The sequence below is a fragment of the Neopelma chrysocephalum genome, unplaced genomic scaffold, assembly GCF_003984885.1.
Source record: "Neopelma chrysocephalum unplaced genomic scaffold, ASM398488v2 Primary Assembly neopelma1_88, whole genome shotgun sequence".
Classification (NCBI taxonomy): domain Eukaryota; kingdom Metazoa; phylum Chordata; class Aves; order Passeriformes; family Pipridae; genus Neopelma; species Neopelma chrysocephalum.
In genome coordinates this window covers 2754037-2780204 of record NW_020897750.1, presented here as the reverse complement: position 1 = coordinate 2780204, position 26168 = coordinate 2754037, and the positions used below count along the sequence as shown (strand labels likewise).

The window sequence follows — 26168 nt, the reverse complement described above, 5'->3', positions numbered from 1 at the left end:
AGGGGATGTTCAATATGATCTATTCTAGTATACACATACAATTGCTACATTTATCATGATGCAAAGGAAAAGAACAGCTCTTTCTTAAGGACTTCAGGAATGTTTCTTCTGTAATTTACACAACAAAACCTCTGAGCATCTCTAATAAAAAAAAAAAATCCCAGGTTCTAAAAAGATATTATTGTAAGAATTATACCGATAAGGTTTCTTCTCTCCCCCTCTCTATTACTTGTGCCTGTACAGTGGTGTTCAACACATTATAAAATAGGATGGGAAGTCAGCAACGCAGCTCCTGATAGTGGTGGTGTCTCTGCAAGATGCTACTGCCAGTAAAGATACTGTATGAGGTTATGGCCTAAGCAAAAAAAGCTGTATGCTACACTGAAATATTTATACTCTCAAGTGCAAATCTATCAGTTCTGTATGTAAAATAGTCAGTTGTGTGCACAACTACTGGATCACAGTGTAAAAATCCCCTTTTGTACATGTCAATGGAAAGCACAGAAAAAATACATTCTTTTGAGACATTCACGGTATTTGCCTAATACAGAGTAGATTTAGTTATTTCTGCAATAGCTAATCTAAGGTAACTCTAGGTATGGACACAGTCACACTGTGACAACTGTATTTGTGTTCTAATGTAGCATAGTGATTTTCCACACTTTCGTTCTAGAATAAAAGTAAGCTCAAACAGAGTTAAAAAAAAATTAGAAAAAACCCTCTTCCTTTTATAACCATGCCCTAATTCTTAGAATAACATTTTCAGAAAAAAAAAATTAAAAACATCCACATGATTTTAATGTACCCACATCATACTTTCACTATGCCAAGCATGCACAACCTAATCTGCGCCACAGTTCCTGAGTGGCAGAAGGACCAATGCTCCCTCCCCACAGAGCTCAAGCATGAGGGAACCTAATTTACTACTTATAAATTCAGGAAAATACCTAAAAATAGTTCTTTAATTTACTAAATATCCATTGAAATAATACACAGGTGATCAGAAAGAATCTTAGTGGCACAAGGTATGCCTCAGCATCTTAGTCCAGCTGATTAGCTTTTCACCATGATTTAAGATATTCCCTGTAAAACCTGGAGGATAGAGTTCAAAACCTCTACAAGATTATTGCATGACTATCCATGAAAACTGAACTCTGAGTTCAGTTCAAGAACTTCATCACATCAAGTCATAAACCAATTACTTTTCTATTGGGATATTTGTGAACAGAATCAGTCTGAAAAATGTAATTCGGAAGTTTATCACTACAGTAGCTTTTATTGATGTTAACACCCTGAAGAGCCATGTTCCCATCTCAGCATAAACATGTTACGTTAGTGCTATTTCTTAAACGATTATTTGAACAAAGCCTCCTGTATTTCTGACGTCAAGAAGAAACCATGGTAGTGAGAACAACAGACAGGCAGAAGATGCCCAGCAATCGTGCCTGGGGAATGTGCAGGACAGTTTTGGTGTGTGCACCTTCCTGCTGACACAAGAGCTCCCAGGTAGGGGCTGCCTCAGGACAACCCCAGCCCAGCCTGAGCCAAAATCTGCTGTTCTTCCTTCTGCATGGAAGCCAGCACAAACCAGGCACTCCCCAGGGATCTGCCGATCCTCTCTCGCTTATCCAGTATATCATCTTAATTTAGACCTCTCACTCTCCAGGGCTCTCCTGTCCCAAAACCCTGCTCTGTCACAAACCTCTTTTTAATCTGCTTGGACATGTCAGTGCTTGACTGAACTCTGACGACTGATGGATGTCCCCCTTGCTAGTTCTCCAAAGAGGAAGAAACTTCTTACTCTGACAGGGCTTTAAGAAATCCATGCACCAAATATATAACAAAAAAATTAACTGGATTGCCTAGGGACAGTAACTACCCCTGCAGAAAAACACACCTAGAAGTCTTAAATCTACATTCCAGGGTGTTTGAACAGCTTTATGAAACAGATTGGTAAGATCGCAGTGTTTCTTCTTCACCAATGTCCTTTCCTGCTCCTAAAAGAAAGCACAATAATTGGAAGAGGCTGTTGAGGGGTTTTAACAGCCTATAAAATAATCCAAACAGCAAATAAAACAAATTATACCTCTTCCCATATATTACAGACTATACAGTTTTCTGTATAATATTTGATAACGCTGGCTTGGGATGTTCTCAATACAAGTTCAGCTGGCACTGGACTGTGGAGTTGTCTGAATTAGCATAATAATTTTAATCCCAAGAGTTACGAGAAATCAGATTGAAAAATAAAAAAGGAGCCAGCATAATGCTTTGTAAGCATTTATGGTGCAATAATTATGCCACGGCTTGATGTAGTAGGACTCTTATAATATATTTTTCCAAATGTCTTTGGAGTGACATATTCCATTTTGACAGACCTTTATGAATGAGGGGAAGAACAGCCCTCCACTAACTCCACTTCAGGGTAAGCAAACTGAGATAGTGACGAGGAAATTCTATTTTAGTTCTCTGACTTGAATACATAACATATTGATCAGATTTTGAGACTGGAAGACAAAATGGCAGACAGACCAGCTTTGCTGGGAAGCCCACACTGTAATTAGAAGGGTGAATGAGGGAGAGGAAAAAAAAAAAGCATGCAGCAAAAACATTCTTATACTTTTATTAATTGAGTGACTAAGCTAAGCAATAAAGCAGTACTCTATAAATATTAGGCCTCATCTAGATTTTATTATTTTGCAAGTTGTTTGTGTTACATTGATGCTCTTAGCTTGTATTTTAACTACCTACTAAAAATATGGAAAGCAATAGTAATAAATATGTTTTACACATGAGTTCACGTAACAATTTTTTGTTGGGGACTCTATACAATCTATAAAATGAATCTGTTCTACGTTAATTGGCCTGCAAAGTAAGGAAGAGGGATAGAAGCTGTTTTTCAAAGTCAATGACCAGAAAAACCTTACTGAAATGCTACACACGAGTTAAGGCTGGAGTAAAATTGACACTTATTTTGCTAACTGCTTCATTATAGTGCATTAATCTGTATTATGAATGCACCAAGTGGTCTTTCTGGAGACTTTATACTTCATATGATTTTGCACCCACTGTAGGGAACTCAATTCTGTAGCACAGGGAAAGATACAATGATTGTCACTGAAGGAACACAAGTGTGTGTCTCTAAGCACCAGTTATCAGAGATAAGAGAAATACTGAGCCAAGTCTAGGTGCCTATGGGTAGAGCTGCATGGAAAACAGTGAAACATCTGGGATTTATTTGTTCTTGAAGAAAAAAAATAAAGTAGATGCATGCAAAACATTTACAATCATTTGTAGACCTTTCAAATTTCAAAAGACTGGTTTGCTAGCTGTATGCTTCCCAGGATGCACTGAACAGACAGCTGAATATCTGTTCCACTTATTACAACCAAGCTTTCATGACCATATACAGAATATTTACAGACCATGGACCTCCAGCAAGAGCAGAACTGCTGACAATATATATACCATGCCCTGTGAGCTGATGGACAAAACAGTATTGTCTATTTAAAAAAAAAAAAAAAAAGAAAACAAAAGAAAAAAAGGCAATTCTTGTACAACAACATATTTTTAGAACTAGCAGATGCAGGAACTACTTACTAAGAAAAAATCCTGCAAAAGTTATCCTTCCTTTGCAGTCATTCTAGGTGATGGAGAATAGCACCATATCCCCATTACTTGTCTCCCCTACCAGCCAGTGTTGGGCTATTGTGGAGATCCTACCAACCTCTTCTAACAACAGTCCAGAGAGAGAACAACACTGGCTGCCTCTCATGCTGAGCAAGGTACTCAGTAGTGCTCCTCACTTTCTTTAAAAGACTCCATCTTCCAATCCACTTCCAGTTCTAATTTACCTGAGAATTAGACCGCCTACAGATTGATTACTAGCTCCAGGCACCTGATAAGTCATGACAAAATTAAATTCACAGGCTAGTACAGTTTATTAGCAGGTTACTGAGTTGTTGAAAGAAAACACCCTCATCCCTCTCTCAGTGCCTTCTTCCCAAGCTTCACACCATCCATACAAGTGAGGGGCCTGTAGATCATGGAGCATAATATCCACACAAAGCCTATGAAGTCCAGAAGAGACTGTAAATTACCACCTTATACTACTTTGACAGGAGTGTGCTGAAAGACTAACTACAGACATCCCAGTGTCTGCAAATTTGTACAGCAACACTACTAACATTTGATCTTCTTCATTTATAGAAATTGTATTTACCCACAATTGTGTGTTTGCACTACATGTTCCTGTAGAACACCTAACTGGCAAATAAATTTACACTGTGGATATATCTACCTGCATTACATATTTTCTTTCCACAGAAAAACTGACACAATGAAGCAAATTCTGTCAGCTGCTCATCACTTACCGTTAAAGAGATTACAGGAGGGAAAAAAAAGTCATAAATGCCCAAGGACCTTCTCCCTAACTGCTGCACTATCTCACACAATAAAATTAATAATTTAGCTATCTGAAACTTCACATGTGCAGGGCACTGCAAGTAGACCAGTGGCGTTTTCACTTCAAATTTATATACTCTTTAGTCAGTGTACTTAATCTGCATTTCTAACACCTGCTTCAGTCAGCTGTGAAGTGCAATCTTATCTATAAAATTTTCTTTCATCTTTGCACTGTCCATCTAACAAAAAAAAAATTTATGATGGTGGATAATTATTTGACTTTTAAAAGGATATGAAACTTTTCACAGGTTTTTTGATCATTGCTTGAAAGACACAGTCATATATTTGACACTCCATTTTATTAAAAGGTTTGAGTTTTTTAGAACCCCTGGCTTTCACATTATTCATGTTATCTAATCCTGTGTAATATAGTTCTCCTTCAAACAGTTAAAATTCAGTAGTAAAATACAGTAGTAAAAATGTGGGAAAGAAAGTAGACCACAATTAAGCAATGAGGCATGACAAGATGTGCATTTTCAGGCTATTAGCACTTGCCTCAAATGCACCAGGAGGAAGAAGTTGAAGTTGGAATTTTCCACTCAGGTGGGCATCAATGCTACCACCTATATCATACCACAGTACAAGGTGACATATGAAGAGTATGCAGAGGGGGTGAAGCCACATGCAGCTTTCATCCTGTGGATTTATGTCCAGTAAAAAAGCTGTTCCCAGTCATGCACCATCTCAGTCAGGTTAAACACCTGAAGAATAAAGTTATCCAATGAAAGTGTCCAGTGTTGAGCTTTCAGTACATTGGCTGAAAGACAGAGGATCATATGAACATCCCATCTTCATATAGTAACACACAAAGTTTTCTATTTGACATCATCACCCAATTCAGATACAAGTAAAAATAATTCTTTTCACTGGGAAGTGAAAAATAGCATATTTTCAAACATTTCACCCTGTCAGAGCTCACATACAGTCTTTTCAGGGTGTGACCTCACTTTGTACAGCATACTGAGTTTGTCATAGTAAGTCAGATGATCACCTAGTCTGATCTTCCACCAGCTAAAGGGAAAGGACATCACATAACCAAATCTTCTTGCAACAAGACCTTACACTGGAGGTGACCAAGACGGTACCTTCAGAAAATATTTTAGAAAAGGAATTTTGTGATACAATCTCTTTTAGAAAGCAGAAGCAACAAATAAAAACTTTTTACTTATTGCAGGACAGTAACCAGGGGTAGGTGGGTGTAAAACTGGAATGAAGGTGGAGGAAACAGGATGCTGGGAGGTGCATTTGCTCCCGTGTCATGGCAGAAAGGTGATAAACTGTGTGAGCAAGCCTGAGCCTCAAGGAATTATCTCCAACATTGTTTGGATTTTGTTGGGGTGGGGTTTTGAAGTGCTTTGTTATTGTTTTTTGTTTGGTTTTACATGAAATTAAAATGACAAATTTACATCACTGACAGAACAGTGCTACAAGAAGCCAGGTAATGACAGATCATAAACTAAAACATTTCCTTTCCTCCTTCACAGTAACTGGTCTTTCCAAATTTGTGCTATTAAGGATGAAAGCTGAGGGTTGTTCGGAAAGAAAATAAAGCAAAATAATAATGAAGGGAGCCTCTCAGCAAGAACACAAGTACAGCTATTAAAAAGAAATCCTGATCTATTCCTGTCTCATACTGAAGGATCATGATGGTTTCCCAAAACTGACTTTTAAAAGGCCAACAATAAATAATAAACACAAATTTCCAAAGGAAGCTCCAGTTTTATAACCATGCCTTACTTGCAAAGACTTCTTGAAAGCTTTTGACCTAACCTCTGGCACTTCCATGAAGACAGTATTTGTCACCCTGACAGCAAGGGGAATGATTTCCAGCCCCACAACTTACAGTAATAATGACATCCCTCTTATTTTCACCCCTAGAGACTGAGGACTGCCTATTCATGGACTGTTGAGTTTCGAACAGGCATTGTTAGGTCAGATGGAGAAGAATCACAGAAAAAAAAAACAGGAAGAGCTTTAACCTGTTATGGGCCAAAAATCAAGAAGCTTAATAACTTAATGTGTTTAGGATATTTTTGCTCCCCCAAAGAGGCAATTTAAGGTAAAAGGGGCTTAAGTATCCTTATCTCAAGGAAGGGGTGATTTCTCCCCACTCCCACTCACCCCAACACACACTTTTCTCATGCAGGTGACTAAAAGCTGCAGCACAGAGGAAAGAACATCGCTCCCTTTCAATCAGCAGCTAAAACTTTGGGGGAGAACATTAACAGCAGATTCTAAAAACATTTTCATTTCCTTTTGATGAATTTTTTAAAAGTGAGAGAGAAAATTATATATTTTGTGCATTTCCAAATCTGTCTGCAGGGAACATTTACCCTTAAATCAGGCCAAATGACTACATGTTTGTGTACAACCACAACCCTAGAGAAATGCAGAGGAATGCATCTTCCAGTATTAAAAGATACTACAGAGAGGGCAAAATAAAAAGCAAATTGTCTTTCATACTGCCTCCCTTCTCAATTTCTCCTTCATGCACCAACCTACCTAACATAAAGGACCAATAAAGTCAAACATTTAGACAAAACTAAGTACTTGCAAGAACTTTAAATCTTGTTTTACACATAAATTGTTCAAAGTTTTGTAGTGTAAATTTTCACCTTTTTAAACAAAGCTCACAAATACATCTCCAAGTATTTGTCAGAACCAAATAAAGCAGCATTTCAATGTAAACCTTTTTTAAAACTAATTTCAAGTGATATGACACCATTCCATGACACAAGGTTCAGTGACCTAACTACAAGTCAGACATCCTGATCTCACTTTATAAAAGAACAAGTGATATTTCTTCCTGTTAACTTCAGTTTCTTTGATTTGGAGGGAAAACACAGGAAACTGTTGCAAAACAGAAGACAAGAATCATCACAAACCAGAACGTTTCAACTTTATGATCTGCACACAAGTTCCACCCTGGGGCAACTGTTTGTGGATTTTTAAGTCCTGACCATTAACAACAGTAAGCAGTACCAGAAAAAACAGCACAAAACAAGTATATTCTTTTGACAAAAATACTGCATTTTCACAGTAAAGAGGACAATGACTGATTTTGGTAATTATGACATAAGTAATCTTAGACAACAAACTGATTTTATGCTAAAACTGTGTATCAGCACAGATTTGATTTACATACTAATCCAACAAATCACCTGATTATTTAATATTAAACATATATATTTCCTTCTCTAGATGTTCTCCAAATGATAGTTACCAAAGTGTAAATCTCTTTTGGTTCTGTAACTCATTAGCTTTCATTTAAAATGGAATCAAGCTTTTTATAAATTTCCAGTATTCAATCTCAATTAACAAGAGAGATGACTGTACCACAGTCACATAGGCACTTTCATTTCCAGTTTACCCACACTGTGATCAGAAGAAAGGTGCCAGATCATAAAATTTAAGGTACTTTGAATGCCCAGTCAGCTCCTGAAACTTCACTCCCCTGTACTTTGCAATTCATAGGTGACAAACAGACTGGAAGAATAAAGTTGCTTCAGTTCTTACTCTCTCTTCTCAAATTGCAACAAACACCCTGGATTCTGCCTCCAAATTTTCTCCAGCAACTTCCACTTTTGCTGCTTGTTTTACTAACTCAAGAAATGCTACTGGCACATATATCCTCAGCTCTTTCTTACCCTAAGAGCCTGTTAATCCATAAAAACAGCAATGATGAGTTAGGATTCAATGTACTTTCTGGAAAGCTATCACCAAGTACCACGCCAAGCAAGAGCACTAGATGGGGTTGCTGACCCAAAAAGTAGGTGCAAGAAAAAAATTCTATTTACTGATAGCTGTCATAAGGTGAAGTGGAAAAAGCAGAAAAATGGAGAAAGCAGAATACCCAAATATATTTATCTTTAGGGACGTAGTAGTTCATTATTTTGGGCTGCAAAGATAATACGACGAGATACATTTAATGGCCTACTTATTGCTACCTTTAAACAAACTTTTTTTGGCAGAACTGGCTGCTTGGTCCCATAAGACCAAACAAGATGAATTAAATGATCAGCAGCAAAAGCTAATGGGAAAACTAAGAAAGCCCCAAACCCAGCTACAACCCACATAATTTATATACATTCAACAGCTAATGGTTTTATTTTTTGTTATTATGTAGATTTCAACGCATTTTCCTCTTAGCCACTGGAAAAAAAAAATTCGGGGACTAATCACTGGCCTTCTAGAGGACACACTTCTTTGAGTACTTGACAGTACATTTTCTTTCCTCCTGGTTACTGTTGCCTACCCTCCTTCTCCCTAACATTTCAAAGAAAACCAACAGCAGTGTTGTTATTTGTTTACTGGCTCTCAGTCTGCTCTGGCTGACCGTGTAAATCCCTACTGACTTAATTGGTCTTTTCAAATCGACTGTGGCAGAGAGACCACACAGTAGGTGTTATAATACTCAGATTTCCAGTTATCCCCCCTACCCGATTTCTCTCAATCCCTTGGGAGCAAGATCTCATTTACTTCTCTTTGAGTATCACACTTTTACACTTACTCTGTTTTTTGTTTTTTTTTTTAATTTTAAAGGCGTTCAGCATTACTCATAGACAAGCAAGGTTTTGTTTACTTTGTAAAAAATTCTGTATCTTATTCTAACTGACACCCACTCTGTCAATTTGGCTTAGAGAAAGAGAGAGAAGATCCATGAATGAATATTGGGATAGGTGCACATGCCTGGTCACCCCTCAAAATAAGCATCTGTGTTAGAGGGTTTTTTTTGAGCTCATGCTAAGGGGCCTCTTCCACAGTGAGCTTTGTCACTCTCCCTTGCTTGTACCAAAATAGTACAAACTAACTCAAACTCAGGTATTAAACCAAGCATGCTACACACTGGAAGCACAAGCACACAAGGCCTACGTGTTTTGAAAAGTTACTTGGCAAACCTGGAAACAGACAACAATGCCCAAACTTAGACTGAGATTTCAGATGGAGTTGCAGAAATCAGAATGAGGACGTTAAATAATGACGAGAGAACCAAGCACCACCTATAAAATAAGAAAAAGTTACAGTAAGGAAACACAAGTGGCTCCCAAGATTATTTAAATTCCATGGAATATAAACTCTTCCAGACAAGTTCATAATATCTGGTCCAAAGGCTTGCTCCTGTTGAGATCTGCCACTCTCACTCATGCAAAAACCCATCCTTCAAGGATGAGGTGGCTTCCCAAGTGGCTGATTAAGGGAGAACTTGCTCAGGACTTTGAGAGTTACCCAAAACAAATTCAGAGCAGAGACCAGCAGCACCATTGTACTGTTTCACAGAGGAAGAGGAGACCACTTCAAGAGTGAGGTGGCACACCATAAAGCAGCTCCACTTTGAAATTAAACAAGACTGAATTTAGAATTCAGCACCTGTTGTGAACAGACTTCCTGGCAATATTTTCTTGCAAACAGCTAGCACAGTAAAAAGGGAATCCCAGATGACTGTTCTGCCCTTTTCCTACTGCAAAGACACAATTAAGAGGGAACAAAGGGGTATACAAATATTTGCCTGATTTTAGAAAAATATTTGCAATGTTTGTGCTAGAAATAATTAAATCAGATAAGAATATTTATCCTTGAAATATCTAAAATTAAAAAGTGATAATAAAAAAAACCCAAACAAATAAACCTAAGCCATTCAACATCCATTAAGGTAAAATAAAGTAAATAAATTCAGCCAATTGGTTATTTCCATATGGTTGGATTTCTTTAAATAGTAATGAAATCATTGCTAAAAAATCCATTGTTATTAAAATAAAAAAGTTGGCTCAGCCTACCAAAATTAGATTTGTAAGTTGCTGGTCATTCCCATAATTAAATCTGTGTCACAAATTTGCAAGAAAAATGGACACTATGACTAATGCATTTACTTGCTGCACTAGTGCTGTCAGGCTGTGTAAATCATTATGCCTGCTAAAGCAGACTAGATAAGAATTCCATACATTTTCATTAACTGACTAAGCTTTGTGTATATGCGAGAAGCTAACATTCCTATTCTCTGCTTGCTTTAGTTTTCATTTGGAAGACAATGTAAATAAAAACACGAGCCTTGATTTGATTAGCCACGTGGCTGCTCCAAAAATTGACTTTTTTTAACAATATGAATCAGCTCTGTCTTCTCTGAAAGACAGTCAAATAAAAGAACAAACCCACATATACTTAGTTTGGACAAAGGAGATTAATGGAATGATGGGCATCTGAAACAGGTTTCTCCCTTCAGACTGAGTTAATGTAGGCTGGACACATGCCTTATTTCATCTAATATATTTCAACAGAGAAAGCAAAGCTAACCCAAGACAGCACTGGAGAAAGTTTCAACCAACACTTGGATTTTTCAGCTGCCCTTTGTGCTGTTTGCTCAGGAGTGAAATGGTCACCAGAGCAAGTCCCCCAAATCCTCTCTTTTCCTCTTGATTTCCTGTCACCACAGACCTTTAGATCTTGGTTACAGTTCTTTGCTTAAGGTCAAGCTGATGGCTGTTCCTTTCATACTTACTGTTCGTAACCTCAAGGCACCAAAGAATCAGACAACACTGACTCACATCACAAGCTGGATACTCTCATAGATTTCCAAGCCCGCTGTCTCAAGGAAAAAGGAGATTAACGACAGGTAGAAAGAGATTAGACAAGACTAGTCTAGTCTAATAGTGGAGAGCATTTTGTGAGGACATACTGTTCTGGACTTTAGGCCCTCTCCTTCCTCCATGTACCCAGCATCATATTGTCACTACAAACTGAGAGTAGCTCCCAACCAAGCGTCTCCACTTCAATGCAAGAACAGCCTCAATGACAGGTTATGCCTTGGTGAACAAAGTCACAGTTGCTGCCGCTCAGGCAAACACCATGGAACAACCATCAGCACAGCATGTTTTGCAGTCTCCTGCCTATTGCTCTGTGGTTTGGACAGTAACAAGCATTTGTTTCTATCTTTAAGAAGCAGAACAGAAATGCTTAGGAAGCATGATAATGCACACCACAATGTTAAGAATCTCAGCAGACTTATACTTAACATCCCAGGCAATTTCTTTAGCTTTTAGGTGCAAAAGCATCCTCTCCTACAAATGGAAGCAGTTATCTCAGTGCTCTCTATCTCAGCAGATCTAAGCATGCATTTGTGTGCAACCTTGTGATAACCAGCCAGCCAGTATTAGTAAAACTCTATCAGATTTTATTAAAACATCATTAAGAGGAAAAGCTGAAATCACTTATTATGTTACACAATTATTGTAAACCAAACTGTTTAAACGAGGGGAGGAGATAATGATATTAACTACCCAACTCCAAGCAATCCTCTGTGGTATGAGTCTAAATATTCTCTTGGCTGAAATTTATGTAAATTGAATTCAGCTATCGTTAGTTATTACTAATCTAGCTATATAAAAACACTTTTCTGTAACAATTAGTTCATTCAAACACTGTGTTTTAATTAGACCTGGAACATTATTAAGCTAAGTCAATAAAATAAATATGTACAGTATCATTCCATGCATTGTTTCATCTGCATATTTATATGAATATGGGCTTTGGTGGAGTTTAAAAGGAATTAATTTAGGGTTGGTTGGTAGTTTTTGTAAATCCCTTTACTGGTGAAAACACCTCCAGATACTTAATCTAAGTGTATTTCTGCTCATTAAGACATATTTGGCATTTCTACATTTTGCATATCACAATGTGTTCCATTTCATCTGAATAAGTTCATCCCAGTATAATTCTAATATTATGCTGAGTCTTTTCCTGCAGACATTTTGTTCTATAACTTATTTTAATTTAACTTCTCAAGGATCATTTCCTACTCTTAAGAGAAAAAAGAAAAAGGGGGCAGGGGGTGCAGGAAGAGTAAACAGCATAGCACATCTTTCAGCCCCTTTAAATCAGCCTGTTTCACACTGTCATACACAGGCACTGCCCCACAGGGCATAGTCTGAAAACAGACAACACACTATCCTGGCTTTGTCAGGGCTGCCCCCAAGCACAGCAACCTGCCCATGTGCTACACATTGTAAAAAGGAACATAAGAAAAATTTCAGCCTTGCCAGGATCACAGCCTTCCAAATTATCTCCAGGATACGTATAACTGTAAGGGTATGGTCACAAAGCTATATAACTGCATCTAAGCCTATACACATACTGCTCATCACCAGACACTAGTTAAAAAAGTGCAAATGTGATTTAGATTCATCATGAATTACAGATGTAAGAAATAAGGGTTTGGCTACAGGTGGTGAACCTAAGTTAGGTACCAATATACACTGATGGACTTTCAACACCGCCACCACATCTAGGACCTTCTGTTATCTTCTCAGAAGCAGGCCAATTATTTTCACATTTTATAGAACACTTTTGACTTCAAACCAGTGTGTGTGTGTACACACGCACACATATATTTTTAATGCTTTGCCAGTTTTTCAACAGAAAACTTACTTTGTAAGCGACCACACTCTAGTGTTCCACATCTGGAGCCACTCAATTAACAGCCATGTCGACATGTGAAACTGATAAACAACTCTGACTACTTATTACAGTCCCTGGCTTTCTATCACCCTGTTGCATTTTCAGTCATAAGGTTTATCCTTCCATAGTTGAAAAAGTTTCTAAGAACAAAGCTTTCAGTAAACATATTCCCTACATAACCATGATTTCAAACTAGAATACCACAACAAGCATTTAAGTGTGCAGACATATTTGTAACTTAATGGTGGCCAGTGTCTCTACAAATTTATTTTTAAAAAAATCAGTAACTAGAAAAAGATCAGGCAGTACTGTGGTTTCATTCTAGCTGATATTTCATATTTTTGAAAAGTTTTGCCTTGGAATTTTTTTAAGAAGAATGTTTACTGTAATACTGCTCCAGGATTTCCAAAAAGATCTGAAGTAAATTGAAAGTTAAGTGAGGTAATTACATGTAAGCAGAACTTTCCAGTGACCATGAACTAAGATCAAAACCAAAATTAGGAGTATTGTACGAATACATGACCTAGCTCAGCTTCTTTCACTGAGATTTCTTCAAAGAGCTAAAAACAGGCACTAGAAATTAAAAACATGTCTCTGTTGCTTTACTAGGAGCCAGTATTGTAGTCAGATGCAGTGCAGCTTAAATTCTTTTTTTAAGTCAAAAGACATCTCCTAATGTCAGCTGAACTGAGCCTTTGGGTATTCACCCAAACCTCTTGAACTGAAAGCCAAGGACAGCAGAGAAACTGGAGCTCATGCCAAGCAACGAGGGAAAATATCACGCACACACACAGACTCAAGAGCTGCTCCAACACTGGGATTCCTCAGTTTGAGGCAGAAAAAGCCTTCTTCCCACTGGAGGAGGACATGATAGGTGACAAAAAGGACAAGTACTTGGGAATTGATATTTTAAAAATGTGAATGGTCATCTATACCCCAAAAAAACTTATATCCACCCTCCTAATTTTAACCTGGTTCCTCAAAAAAGCAGCAGCACAATAACTTCAAAATGCCACGTGACTTTCTCTCTTGGCAGTACAGTTTTTCATACTTAAAATCCTAAATGCCAGCTTTTCATAAAAAAAAAATTAGTTATTTTGTACTTGCAATTTTGATTTTAATTTCCTAATTTGAATTCTTTTGTCATTATTCATTTTATACATCACAATCCTCCTTCTGGGGACACAAGACTGGAATCCCAAACAGACATTTTTAAACGTGTAAATTGTAGTAAATAAGAACAAATTCAATTATTAGCTGCCTAAATAAATAAAAAAATCAGTCATAGTAGCTTGCCAACATATAAAATAATTTTTTAGTTAATATTCATGAGTATCTCTCTAAACAACACATCAATAAAAGAAATCTATTCTTTCTTTCTTCATAGATATATTTAGTGTTCTTTACAGTGTCCTTCCCAAATGTTTGTAGACCATGAGGACCACAAATACTGCTTTTGCTTTTTAAAGAAACAGTTATATTTCCAGCTGGATTGATTGCTTTCCCATATCCAGCTATTTTAGTGTGTTCCTCAGAGACACTGAGTAGCTCCACTGACAGTAAAATATGCTAAACAAATGACAAGTCACTGAGTAAATTAGCATCTACTCTCTGATCAGCTGGGTCATGTTTTCTTTTCAAAATCCATGGCCTCTTGATAGAAAATAATGAGTATTTGATGGGCCTTATTAGAAAAATCAATATATTGATGCCCATGTCTGAAACATCTGCATAATAATAGATACTGTTAACCCATTAAGGAGAAAATTAAGATGTGTTTACACATTATTAATTACCATGAGCAGAGACAATTTATTCACTACTTTTCTCAAGAAAAGAAATTATAATATCTGTATTTAATGGGATGGTGACATAAACTGAAAGATGTTTCAAATTTTTTTTGCCATTTGAATGGTAGAATTCCACCAACAACCATGTGAAAAATACAAACACATCAATAATACTGTTAAAAATAAGACTATTAAAGCACTTCTGTAAATACTGTATTACTTACCAAAAAACTTCCAAAAGCAGAATTAAATATAGCAGCTGCCTGAAGAATAAAAAAAAAAAGATAAATATCACCAATGGTAAAATAGCTACAGTACAAGAACAAAATGTTATTCCCCCACCCAACAAGCTATCAGATTCTCCAAATACACATACACAGAGACCATTAGGCAGTTAGCTACTCCTTAAAAAATTGCCAGTGGCCTGTAACTTATGAAGACTGATAGGTTCTAGTTTATGCATTCATAAATAATGTGCTGAAATGGACAAAAGCAGGAGAAGAAGAAAATCCTTGCTGATAGACTCAAGAGGAATATCCACAAGAACTAAGAATATTACAGAGAAGCTTGGTCTCACTGCTTTTGCTCTAATTTGCAAGGAACATTTTTATATATTGACATATTAATTGAAATAAACATAATCTGATTTAACTAAAATGCTGCATTTTCATACACTTTTAACAATCTTAATGAGGTAAACAAACTAATTTAATAGTTCATCATTAAAGTATTCACAGAGATAGAGAAGTTTTTGTAGTTTGACCGACACATTTAAAATAGTAACACCAAAAAAACCAACGAAAAAACCCACAACCAAAATGACCCCATATTTCTGAGGCCAAAATGTCACTACTTTTTAACACCACAGTCTTTTAAAATAAGAAAAGAAACAATTTTGATAATGACTTTATAAGTGTTTGTGCTTACCTAAATATCCAGGAAATATATGGTAGCAGTATTATTTCTTAATATGAATTCATTAAATTCCAGGAAGTTAAAACTTGAGTCTTGCATAGCTTTCCCCAATTACCAAGAAAGAACAGAAACTCTTGTATGGCAGCCAGTCTGATGATGAAAAGTCACACAGCAAAGATAAGAGGAAAGGGAGGAGGGAAATCTACCATTTACGTGCCGACTTAGAGCAGAGTCAAATTAATCACCCTGGACACTTCCAGCCACAGATTAATAACAAGTGGATGCTAGTGAGTTTAGCAAGTTTGAATAAAGTCCAAAATCAGGGTAGGAGCCGTAGCTGAACCTGCCTTCTGCTCCATAAGAGGATGCAATGAAAATGAATGGGTAATGAGATCCTTGGCTCTAGAGAGCTTAGCTTTCTTATTCAAGTTCATAATTAATTCAAAGCTTTGATAATTTCATTAGATTCCTCCTCTGCTGGCCCTATCAATAAAAGATGGCACCGGACCACGGCTCCTCAGTGGCCCAAATACAAAAACAAATGCAGACTGGGAAACCTTCGCTGACTTGCTCACTAACAGGGACAATGGCATATGGCACTCCATGTTGTGGAGGGAGCATCTGAATAGATACAGCTAAATAAAACATCATAGTTGACACTTGTAAACTACAGTAACATATTTTAACACCTCTTTCTCATCAGCATTTCTTTTTTGAACATTAAAAAAAGAGGCACAAGTCCAAACAGCATCTCTTGCCAGAGATCATAGCTTTAAGGAAGAGCGAATAGTTTAAATAACAATTCTTCAACAAGTGTGAATTAAATCAGGATTTTCTATCTATATTTGAAGCTGTGCAGCTGATACTTTCATGTAGCAAGGCAGAAACACATTACACTCATCCACACAAACCTAGAGCATGGTTACCAATCCTGATTTGAGATACATCTAGAGACATGACATTTTTTTACTTAAAACAGGCTGTAATTCCACTTCCAGGAGAAATTCTGTACCTGAAAGGTGTTAAGGAGAGATACTAGACGATTCTACAGTGGTGATACTAGATGGCGATATTTTGGCCACCATCAAACTTTTTCTTTCTTCCTTCCTGATCCATCTAGAATATTTCTGGAATTTTTAAGTATTCTCAAGCATGTAACACATACTAAGACAACAACCTTGGACAAATTTTATGCTTCAGTTATTCAGCCAGTCATGTGCAAAAGTTCATGACTGGTTCAGGGGTACACTAGTTTGCAATTTCTAATTCCTTTTCTCTAAAGTGTCAGAAATTATCCATAGCAGATGATTAAATGCTCATTACTGGCAAAAGAAAAGAAAAAAAAATATCAGGAAGACTGCAAAATAAGCTATAACCATTCAGATTATTTGGCTCAGTGAGGGAGGACTTACACACGTCATTTACTCTATCTGCAGTTCTCTTTATAAACATTTTCCCTGCAAAATAAACTTAGAAGTAAATTTTTCTCTTAATCACAAACCTGGGGCTTATATTTGTGATTCTGGTTTGGCTTAAACAAACTAGTAGTAAACTGAATCAACTGCTCCAATTTGTAATTAAACATACCTAGTAGCATGACCCTGTAGAATTTAAACACTTTTGTGCTTCCAACTCCCTTCTATCAAGAGGGATACATACCTCACAGGGCATTGTCAAAATTAATTTACTCCTTAAAAAGCACTCTAAAATCCTTAGAGGGATGATACAAGTAAACATTAATGCTGACACATGATACAGCCGAGCTCTTAATTTTCTATTTGAAACATTTATTAGTCACTATTATTGTATAACTTTTTTTTAGTGTTTGCTCTTTTTGTGCTTCAATAGATATCAGGTTATCTGCAGTCTGCTTAAATGAAACAATGCAACATGAAAACATTTACGTGTCTTTATAATACTCCAAGTTCAGATTTGCATATGTTTGCAAACCAGTCACTGCAGTTACCACTAATAAGAGGAGAGAGTTCTTTACAAAATAAATGGTAAGATCCTTTCAAAAGGTAAATGCACAGCCATGTATTGAAATGTAAGGTCAGATCGCATTCAAAAGCAGCAGTACTAATAACTAGACAAATTATTCAAGCTTTTATCAACTCAGAGGCATGGCTGGGAGTCAGTGCCAGTATTCCTAACAGAGCAAGTGCAGAAGAGCATGCACAGCCCCACTTGAGCTTACAACAGTACACAACTAGCTCCACTAAACATTATCCACTAAACTTACCATTAGGCAGGTACAATTTCAGTCAACTCTGTTTTCTCAAGCCCAGTGCCACACATTCTCTTGGTCACCATTTCCAGGGAGGACTGGCTGGCACTTCCTGGAGCACTTCCAAGTGGGAAGTGACCAGGCCACCTCTGAAGGACACCTGTCTGGCAGCACTTGGCACAAAGTTTCCTTCTCTCACACCCGAGTCTAACACAAAGCTTCAGCCCTATCTCTCACCTTATCCTGGAATACATATGTATGGAAAACACTGTTAAGATTTGTAACAGTGACAGCAAAAAGATCCAAGACAGTCCCCAAAGCAACAAAGGCCAGGAAGAGATGAAAAAAAGGCAAAGCCACAACCAAGGGGCTGAGCACTTCCCCTCAGCTGTGCACCCAAATGCAGCAGAAGTACACACGTGACTGGGTAGCAAATCAAACAACCATGTCTAGGTTCTGATAGCATTAAATACAGAATACATTCTGAACTCTGTTCCTTTGCCTTTTATTTTGGTATCAAACTAAAGTATCTGGGAATTTATTAGACTAGAATATCTTTCAATAATAATGCAGCCTGACTACTTTAAAGAAAATATACACTGGCAGCATTTGGAACACCTGGGTCAAACCACAACATTTTATCATTATCAGCAGGATTCAAATGAAATTGTTGAGTTGATACTCAACTGGAACTTCCTCTGCTGCAGAGTACAGGGAAACAACAGTGCCTCCCTCATAGCTTTGTATGTGGACCATGTTAAAAGAAGTAAAAGACTTTTTTGCCAATATGTATATATTGTTTTACCACTAAAACATTTGGTTCTGGAGTGTCACTTGGCAGCCTCTAGGAAGATAACTTTCCCTACACTTCCCCCCAGGAACCCCATGGTTGGGGGAGCACATGCTATGGACAGTAGGGTCTATCTGGCCCTGAATGGTCCCTGCTCTGTGGAAAGGTTATTTCAGGGCCAAGGCCAAAGATGCAGAGTAATGAAGCTAATTATTGCAAAATTTAATGCAACTACATCTCATATTTGACAGGGAGAAGAAAGAAAAGCAAGAAAGAAAAGCAAGAAAGAAAAGCAAGAAAGAAAAGCAAGAAAGAAAAGCAAGAAAGAAAAGCAAGAAAGAAAAGCAAGAAAGAAAAGCAAGAAAGAAAAGCAAAAACAAACCTAAGAAAATTATGGAAATGGTTTGACTGAACAGTACAGAAACAGAAATTTTATCTACCCAAAGAGATCAAGAAGGTGGAAGAAGAAGGCAGGACATCAGCAGTGGCCTGAATGAGTTGGCAGAGTCCCTTTAAACAACTCCTTCAGTCTCCTATTTAAAAATAAAATCTCATGTGAGTGTTACCACAGTTCATGTCTTAACTGCTGTTTCAAATAATAAGATGTTACAGCTCTGTAGAAAGCTATTTGCCACAGCACTGTTACTGCAAACAGAATATAAATATACCTAATAAGGTTTAATCTGTGTTGCTGTTCATAACTATTCATCTGAGTTCAGACAGGAGAAAAAATATATATATATTCAAGTTCCTGGTTTCAAGTACTAAATTGAATCAGGTGTCCTCTTCTCTTAAGAAAATTAAGTTGCTTTTGTGCAAGAGTGTTTTAATGAGAACAGAGCCTGCCGACATTGATAAATGGGAATGACACCAGAGAGAGCATGTAAGCAGGACAATATGTGCATGTTACAGTCTTACAGGCTATTTTTCACTGACTATCCTGAATGACTTCGCTGTTTCTTAAGGGGCCTATTAATCTCAAATTTAGTTATTACACAACGTTTATTTGAACATATATTCTGTGGATGATGACAGTTAATAAAGGAAATCTTTTACAAGCTGTATTTTTACATATTGTTCCAACTGCAGCTCCCAGTCATTCCACTGTATTGATGGAATAACCTAGTTATGATGCAGCTTTAAAAAAGGCACATATATTCAGATTCCTTTCTAAGCATATGGGGACTCTTAAATAATTGTTAAAATGCATATAAAAATCCTGCTACGGCATGGCAAAAATGAAAGAGGCAGTGTTAACTGCTCAACAAAATCTCTAGCTGCCCAGTTGTCCCCTCAAAGGCAAAGCACGTGCCTTTTTAACACTCCAACATCATCTCTGAGAAACAAATAGGGTCTAGTTTTGACTCTTGGAGATGTATATACTCTCCTTACTGAATTCAGTAGAAGTTGAAGTATGCATCTTACACATGAATCCGGCCAATGTGTTGTATATGTGACAGGGCACCTCAACAGCAGTATTTCATTTAAAACAGATCAAATCAAACCAAAAAAAACCCCACAAACCACCAACCAATCACACACATCCCAAACCAAAACCACAAAAAACCAATCCCTCCAAAACCCAGCAAAACCAAGAAAAACCCCACAAAACAACCCACCCCCCCCAGATTTTGATACCAACTGAATTTTGACTCCAAATAAATCTTATAAAAAAAATGTAAGCTGATGTTCAGAAATTCTCTTATAAAAATACTGATTTACTCTAATTATTTTAGTGGCATACAAATGTAAATAACGTTATCCTCTTAAAAAACAAAACCATGACAAAATCCACACCACATACACAAAAAACCTACACCCACCAACCAAGGAACTTCCAAAACACCAACAAAAAAATGATCAAAGCATGGAGGGGATTATGATATTATCCACTACCAGGTCACCCGTGGCCCAACACAATTTGTTGACTTGGAAAAAGATATCACCTAATCCCCAACTCACCTCTAGAGCTGTGCTGACAAAATGAAAACATTTCTGTATTTTGACCATGTTCAATAACCATCAGTTTTATGGAAATGGCACAGAAAAGGCACCAGAAAATAAAAACAGAATAACTAATACACTGTTTGCATTTCAGCAGGGGAACAACATTCAGAGAATGATGCCCTCTAAAATGCTCGTTGAGCCACCCAAAGCTGCACACGCTACGAATTTGTTCTGGGCTGGCAGATGTTGCCGTGGCCTGAGTAGAAGTTCATGCTGCTTCAGTCAGGAACAGAATTCTGACACAAGCAGTGCATGGAAACAAGCTGGGGCCTCCACTGGCAGAGAGTTATTGCCTCCCACCCCTTACTAGCCAAGTTCTTTCTGTTGAAAATCAGCCTTTCACTACCCCATTTTTGCAGTTCCTCATACCCATCACTGCCTGTTGGTAATAATATTCATAAATACAAAAACATCTATCAACGGGATGTCAAAAGGAAAGCTTTTTGAACACACTTATTTAGTTTATTTAGTGGTGCTTTCAATTGAAGGATTTCTCTGTTCCACCGACAGTTTCAGCAATATTGAGACAGAGAAAGAAAATTAGCCTGGCTTGCCTTCCTTTGGTCAGAAATGGTACCTTCTCTCTACTGAGAGCAACTGGAATAACTCCATGGAGTTCTGGAGTGTCAGCATGATACTCCTACTCACTCAGAGGCAGTAGGAGATGAAGACTGAAAACCAGGAGAGTATACACATTAATTTTTTTTTTCCAGAGAGTAAAACTAGAATGCAAACATTTGCTAACAATTCAAATGGAAAAGATGAGTCATTCAGATCTCAGGAACATTTACGTGCCACTGCAAATTTCCACCAATACTAATATACAGATTAGTAACACAAAATCCATGTTGAACAAAGGTTGGAAAGCTACACTGTTGTTTTGTATGGCTGGATCATTTTACCTGAAATTACTTATGTAACTGAGCTGAATGAAAACAAAAGTTATCGGTATCAGAAAGATCATAAGAATGAAGCCAAGAGGAAAGAACCTCTTTCAAGAGTTGGAATGTCCATTTTCACACTGAAAGAACCAAGATTTGGTCTCAGGTACAGAAGAGACGAGGTGATTCATGGACATAATGCACTGTGCCTGACTAGCCCAGATCACCAGCTGTTCAGTGCTGTTGCTTTTTTTCATAGTTTCTTTGCTTTATCCTAAATGGCACAGATCTACCCATACCAGATGCTTATGTGGCTGTGCAGCATACAAAACTTGTGCAATGCTCAAGACTTAGCAGGGGTAAAGGCCTATCTGGGCTGTATTCGGAAACACAAATGTAGGCAACACACACATTTTGCAAACTCTCTTTTATTCCTTCAGGATACCAAGGGGAAAAGAGACGACTTTTTTCAATCAACCACGGTCCACTTCCTTTTGATGATGACAAGGGCTGTAAGCAGAGACAGTCACCAATACTCTCACCTCGTCCTTGTGTGACAGTCCTTCACCAGCCATACCCCAAGTCCAGCAGCACCCTGAAGCTGATGTTCCTGTCCCCCCATCAGCTGCAGTACAAAAACACAAGATCACACTCACAAGACACAGTGCCTTCCACTGTGGGTTCCAACATCACACACCCCAATGGGCCAGCGACCTGAGCACCTACAGTGCACTTTTGAATACCAGCATGAATAAACAGTCAGTTCCTCTTTTTTTGCCTCTACTTAAAAATTATAAATGCAAACATTAAGATTAGTGCCCAGTGCCAGTGTAAACATTCTCACAAGCAGTGATTTAAAGCTGGCAGACTTGATACAACGCACGCCTTCTCATATCGGTACATATCCGCATAAAAACCATGCTCCAGCATCTGACCTACTCCTCCACGAAATTCATATGGTTCTGACATGCCAGAAATCTCTGAGTTCCTGGGAAGGCATATAGTCAAACTTTTTGTATTTTTCTCCAAATGTGAAGTCCATTTCCACCATTTTCCTTAACAGGGGAGAACAAGGTAAACTCCCCCTTCTACCTACATACCCTCAAGTACAAGCCTCAGCAAGCCATACATTTGGCTTGTGGAACGTGATTAGAGGGCAAAAAGGAAAGAATCTAACCAGACACTGACACTTTGGTAGGAAAACTACCCACAAACCTCATAGACATCATGCATTTCTTAGAGACTCCAGGTTTATTACCTCAGCAGTGAAGACATTGGCTCTTGCACCAGAACAAATGGACTGCTGAACAATGATTTAATAAAGGAGGCTCAGCTGAATGGTGCTATACAAGTACTGCCAACTTGTTCCTCTCTTATGGTCAAACACTTCATAACTGTAAGTGACTTTCTCTCTAAAAAAAAAAAAATAAAAAAATTACTGTGGAAGGTATCCTCAAAAGGATACAGAGCAATAACAACCTCCCAAACATACTTTTATTTAAGTTCACATTTTCTGAGATCTTAAGCTGTGATAAAAACACTTAAAGGTCTTGTCCCCTGATTCTCCTGGAGACACATCATCCATAACATGATTAGAGGTCTAGTTAAACAATGCATCCCACAACTCCAAAGAGTATTACTTCCCTGTTGAAGTGAAATGAAAGCACAAGGCCACTTTTTAAAAGGTGCCCTTTGCATTAACTGTAAGGCTGTGCCTGCACCAGTATTTTTCTATAAATATCCCACTGTCATATTGCTTTCTGGGCAGTTAGTAGCAGAACCAGACATTTTAACTGCTGTGCCATCAAAACCAGCTCAGAATAGCATTGTTATGAAAGTCACTGTCACAACTGCCACTGGTAACAACTTCACCATTTGTTGTGCAATGCCAGGAGATGCGAAGTATAACACTAGTGCAAGCCAGGTGCGTGGGAAGCCTAGCTCAAGCATTTGTAAAATAAAAATTAGCTCTGGAGCTCATGTCAGAATCACAGGTCACATTTAAAAGATAAGGAGATTTTATCTCATCAACACATCTCTGTCAATATCTCAAAGAAGAACAATTTCTTTTTTCCTTTTTTCAATCTCTTTTTTTTTTTAACCTAGTCCAAAGATTAGGCTTTACATTAAGCCAGTATTATATGGTACTGAAAATTCCCTTTTTATGAGCCCAGGCAAATCTCTGCACGCTGCAATATTGTGGCAGAGGTAGAAAGAGGAGTGAAAGAAAAGTTGCATACTATATGAAAGAGACCAGCATAAAGCCACTGCCTGAAGGTTCAAAAGGAACAATCTTGATGCATGCAACTGCATTCTTTTAAATGCTGCTCACTTACTTTCATCCTCTATATTAGCAATTCATATAACCGGAACCTACACATACACGGAGTGAGAAAGTGCCTAAATGTGCATCTTTATATATTACATATCCCTAAAATATGCCTAAGGAATTCAGCAGTGGATGAGTAACAACTGAAGGTCCAAGCTTTCTTCTTCTGAAAACAAATTAATTACAATGTCAGTATTTACCACCACCCTTCTTTTGAAACATGCCCCAAACATCTCTAAATTCTAATCAGTTAGTTGTCCCCATTTTCCAAGTGGATCCCCAAAGGGGGTAGGATGGAGGAGGCTAGTCCTCCATACAGTGCAAGTATTAATGCCAATCAAGTCTAGGGACTTGGTTTCACAGCCATTTGGCCATCTGCAGGAGTACATCATGAACTACAAAAATGCTGAAACTGTTCTTTGGAATTTTCATTCATATATGTATATATTTATTATGTAAACAAATATACAAAATATATAGCAACTCAAGGTATTTTTATTACTTCCTTGAAGTAATTGACTTTATTTTAATGGGGCAGAATACTATATAGCCATTACTTCTCTAAAGAAAAGGTGGAAAGAAAACATTAAAACCTACAGGTTTCATGTGCAGAATTCTATTCATGCTCACCAAAAGCTGTGCTGGCTGCTAGACCACAAAATGCACAAGCTTGTTTTACCACCAAAAGTGACAAACTTGCTGTTCACGTCAACCGTGTACTTTGTGGCACTGTTCACTGAACTTTCCATTGGCATCCATAGTTGGCTGGAAACTGGAATATCCAGCATAAGGGATATTCCAGTATTGAAACATCTGCTTTAAACTTAAGTTCTCCCTGCCTCTAGAATCACCAGTTTTCACCTCATGTTTGAAATTTTCTTTTTTAAACATTTCATCTTGGTATTTTGCTGCTTTCAGCTGAATTTCTCCCATGCCTTGCAGAAGATGTGATTGTTGCCACACAAAGCTTTTCAGCTGATCCACAATACAGCACTGTTATTAAACTCTTACGATGCACTGAGAAGATACAGCCAGGGAGATCAGTTTACCATGAGAAATGGAAAAACGGAGCACCTAAGTTACACTGAAAACCGTGGACTGAGTGAAAATGATTTGTTTGCAAAACTGACCCAGGTTAACCTGACCTGAAACAAAATGTTTACATACAGATTTTCCTGAAAGAAAGTGGAAACACTTCTACAAATTGCATATTCAGGGAGAATAAAAAAAAAAAAAAGAAAATGGAAACTTTCCCAATTTGAAATAGTTTGTAGCCCAAGTGTCATACTCCTAAAGCAGTTACTAAAGAATATGTGCAGATACAAAGTGAAAGAAAAATAAAAATGAAATTTTTGAAAAGCACTCCTTCAACAAGAAAGCACTTACTTTATAACAATGCACCTGTTTTCCAGCATTTTGTGGTTCAAACTATCTTCTCACCTTACTGATAAACAGTCAAGACGAGGACAACACGTTCTGATTTGCCCACAAAGAACTTCAAGGAGAACTTGACAAAGAAATCAATAATTTTATGTTAAGTACAAAGGCTCCAGCAGAACGCAGATACTGCTGCTACCCGTGCTGTGATGGTTATTCACCATAGGCACCCAACGAGGCAAGAGTTATAGAAGCAAAATTGTCTCTGCCATGCCCAGAACATCTTGTATCTGCACAGTCAGACCAAATTAAGTGTGAAGAAGCAATCAAGACCCAGAGTTGTTTTCACCATGTAGTACTTCAGTAACGTAAGATGCCCTATGATACATAAGTGGACAATACTGTGTAAGAAATGCATTCACGACTGCCAGGTCAAAAGTGCGAGAGATGCCAAATTTGCCGCACAGCAGGAGGTACTGATGCCAAGAGAGACACACCTTAATAGCAACACAGAGTAGCAATAATGTGAACACGAAGGTAAGGAGCAGAATTGGGATATGCAAACATGTGGAGAGCAGAAAAAATCACCTCAAACACTAGAAGCAATCAGAAATCACATCTTCAACAAAAAGCAAGTACCAGCTAATGCACAAGCACATCACCTATCAAGCAACTTTATATCTGACACATTAGCTGCATTTTGTAAAAATAGCTCTCACTTTAAAAAGTTTAATTTAGGTTAACAGCAATTTCTTTGACTAGTCTGTGATCAGTACTTTGGGGTGTAAAATAGATAAATAAGCATGTTACAAATCACGTCAGGCTGGTATTTCGAGTCAAGTTTTGCCACTGATAGAAGCTTGATAAAAGGCAGAGAAAGACTTAGTATATCAGGTCATATCATCATCAAAAAGAAAAAAAACAACCAAGCAAACATCAA

At 37.6% G+C, this 26168-nt stretch overlaps 1 protein-coding gene across 4 annotated transcripts in view; it reads right to left on the bottom strand.

Moving 5' to 3' along the window:
• Positions 1 to 26168, bottom strand: part of SLC10A7 (solute carrier family 10 member 7) — a 148910-nt gene that overhangs the window by 84566 nt on the left and 38176 nt on the right. The window contains exons 4-5 of one of the 4 annotated variants that reach the window (XR_003535759.1): positions 22781 to 22934; positions 14933 to 14965 (exon numbers count right to left, since the gene is read on the bottom strand). The exons of the other annotated variants lie outside the window; for them this stretch is intronic. The gene's annotated coding sequence lies outside the window, so the exon portion shown is untranslated. Of the gene's footprint in view, positions 1 to 14932; positions 14966 to 22780; positions 22935 to 26168 lie in introns of those variants that run through there. 4 annotated transcript variants of the gene reach the window in all.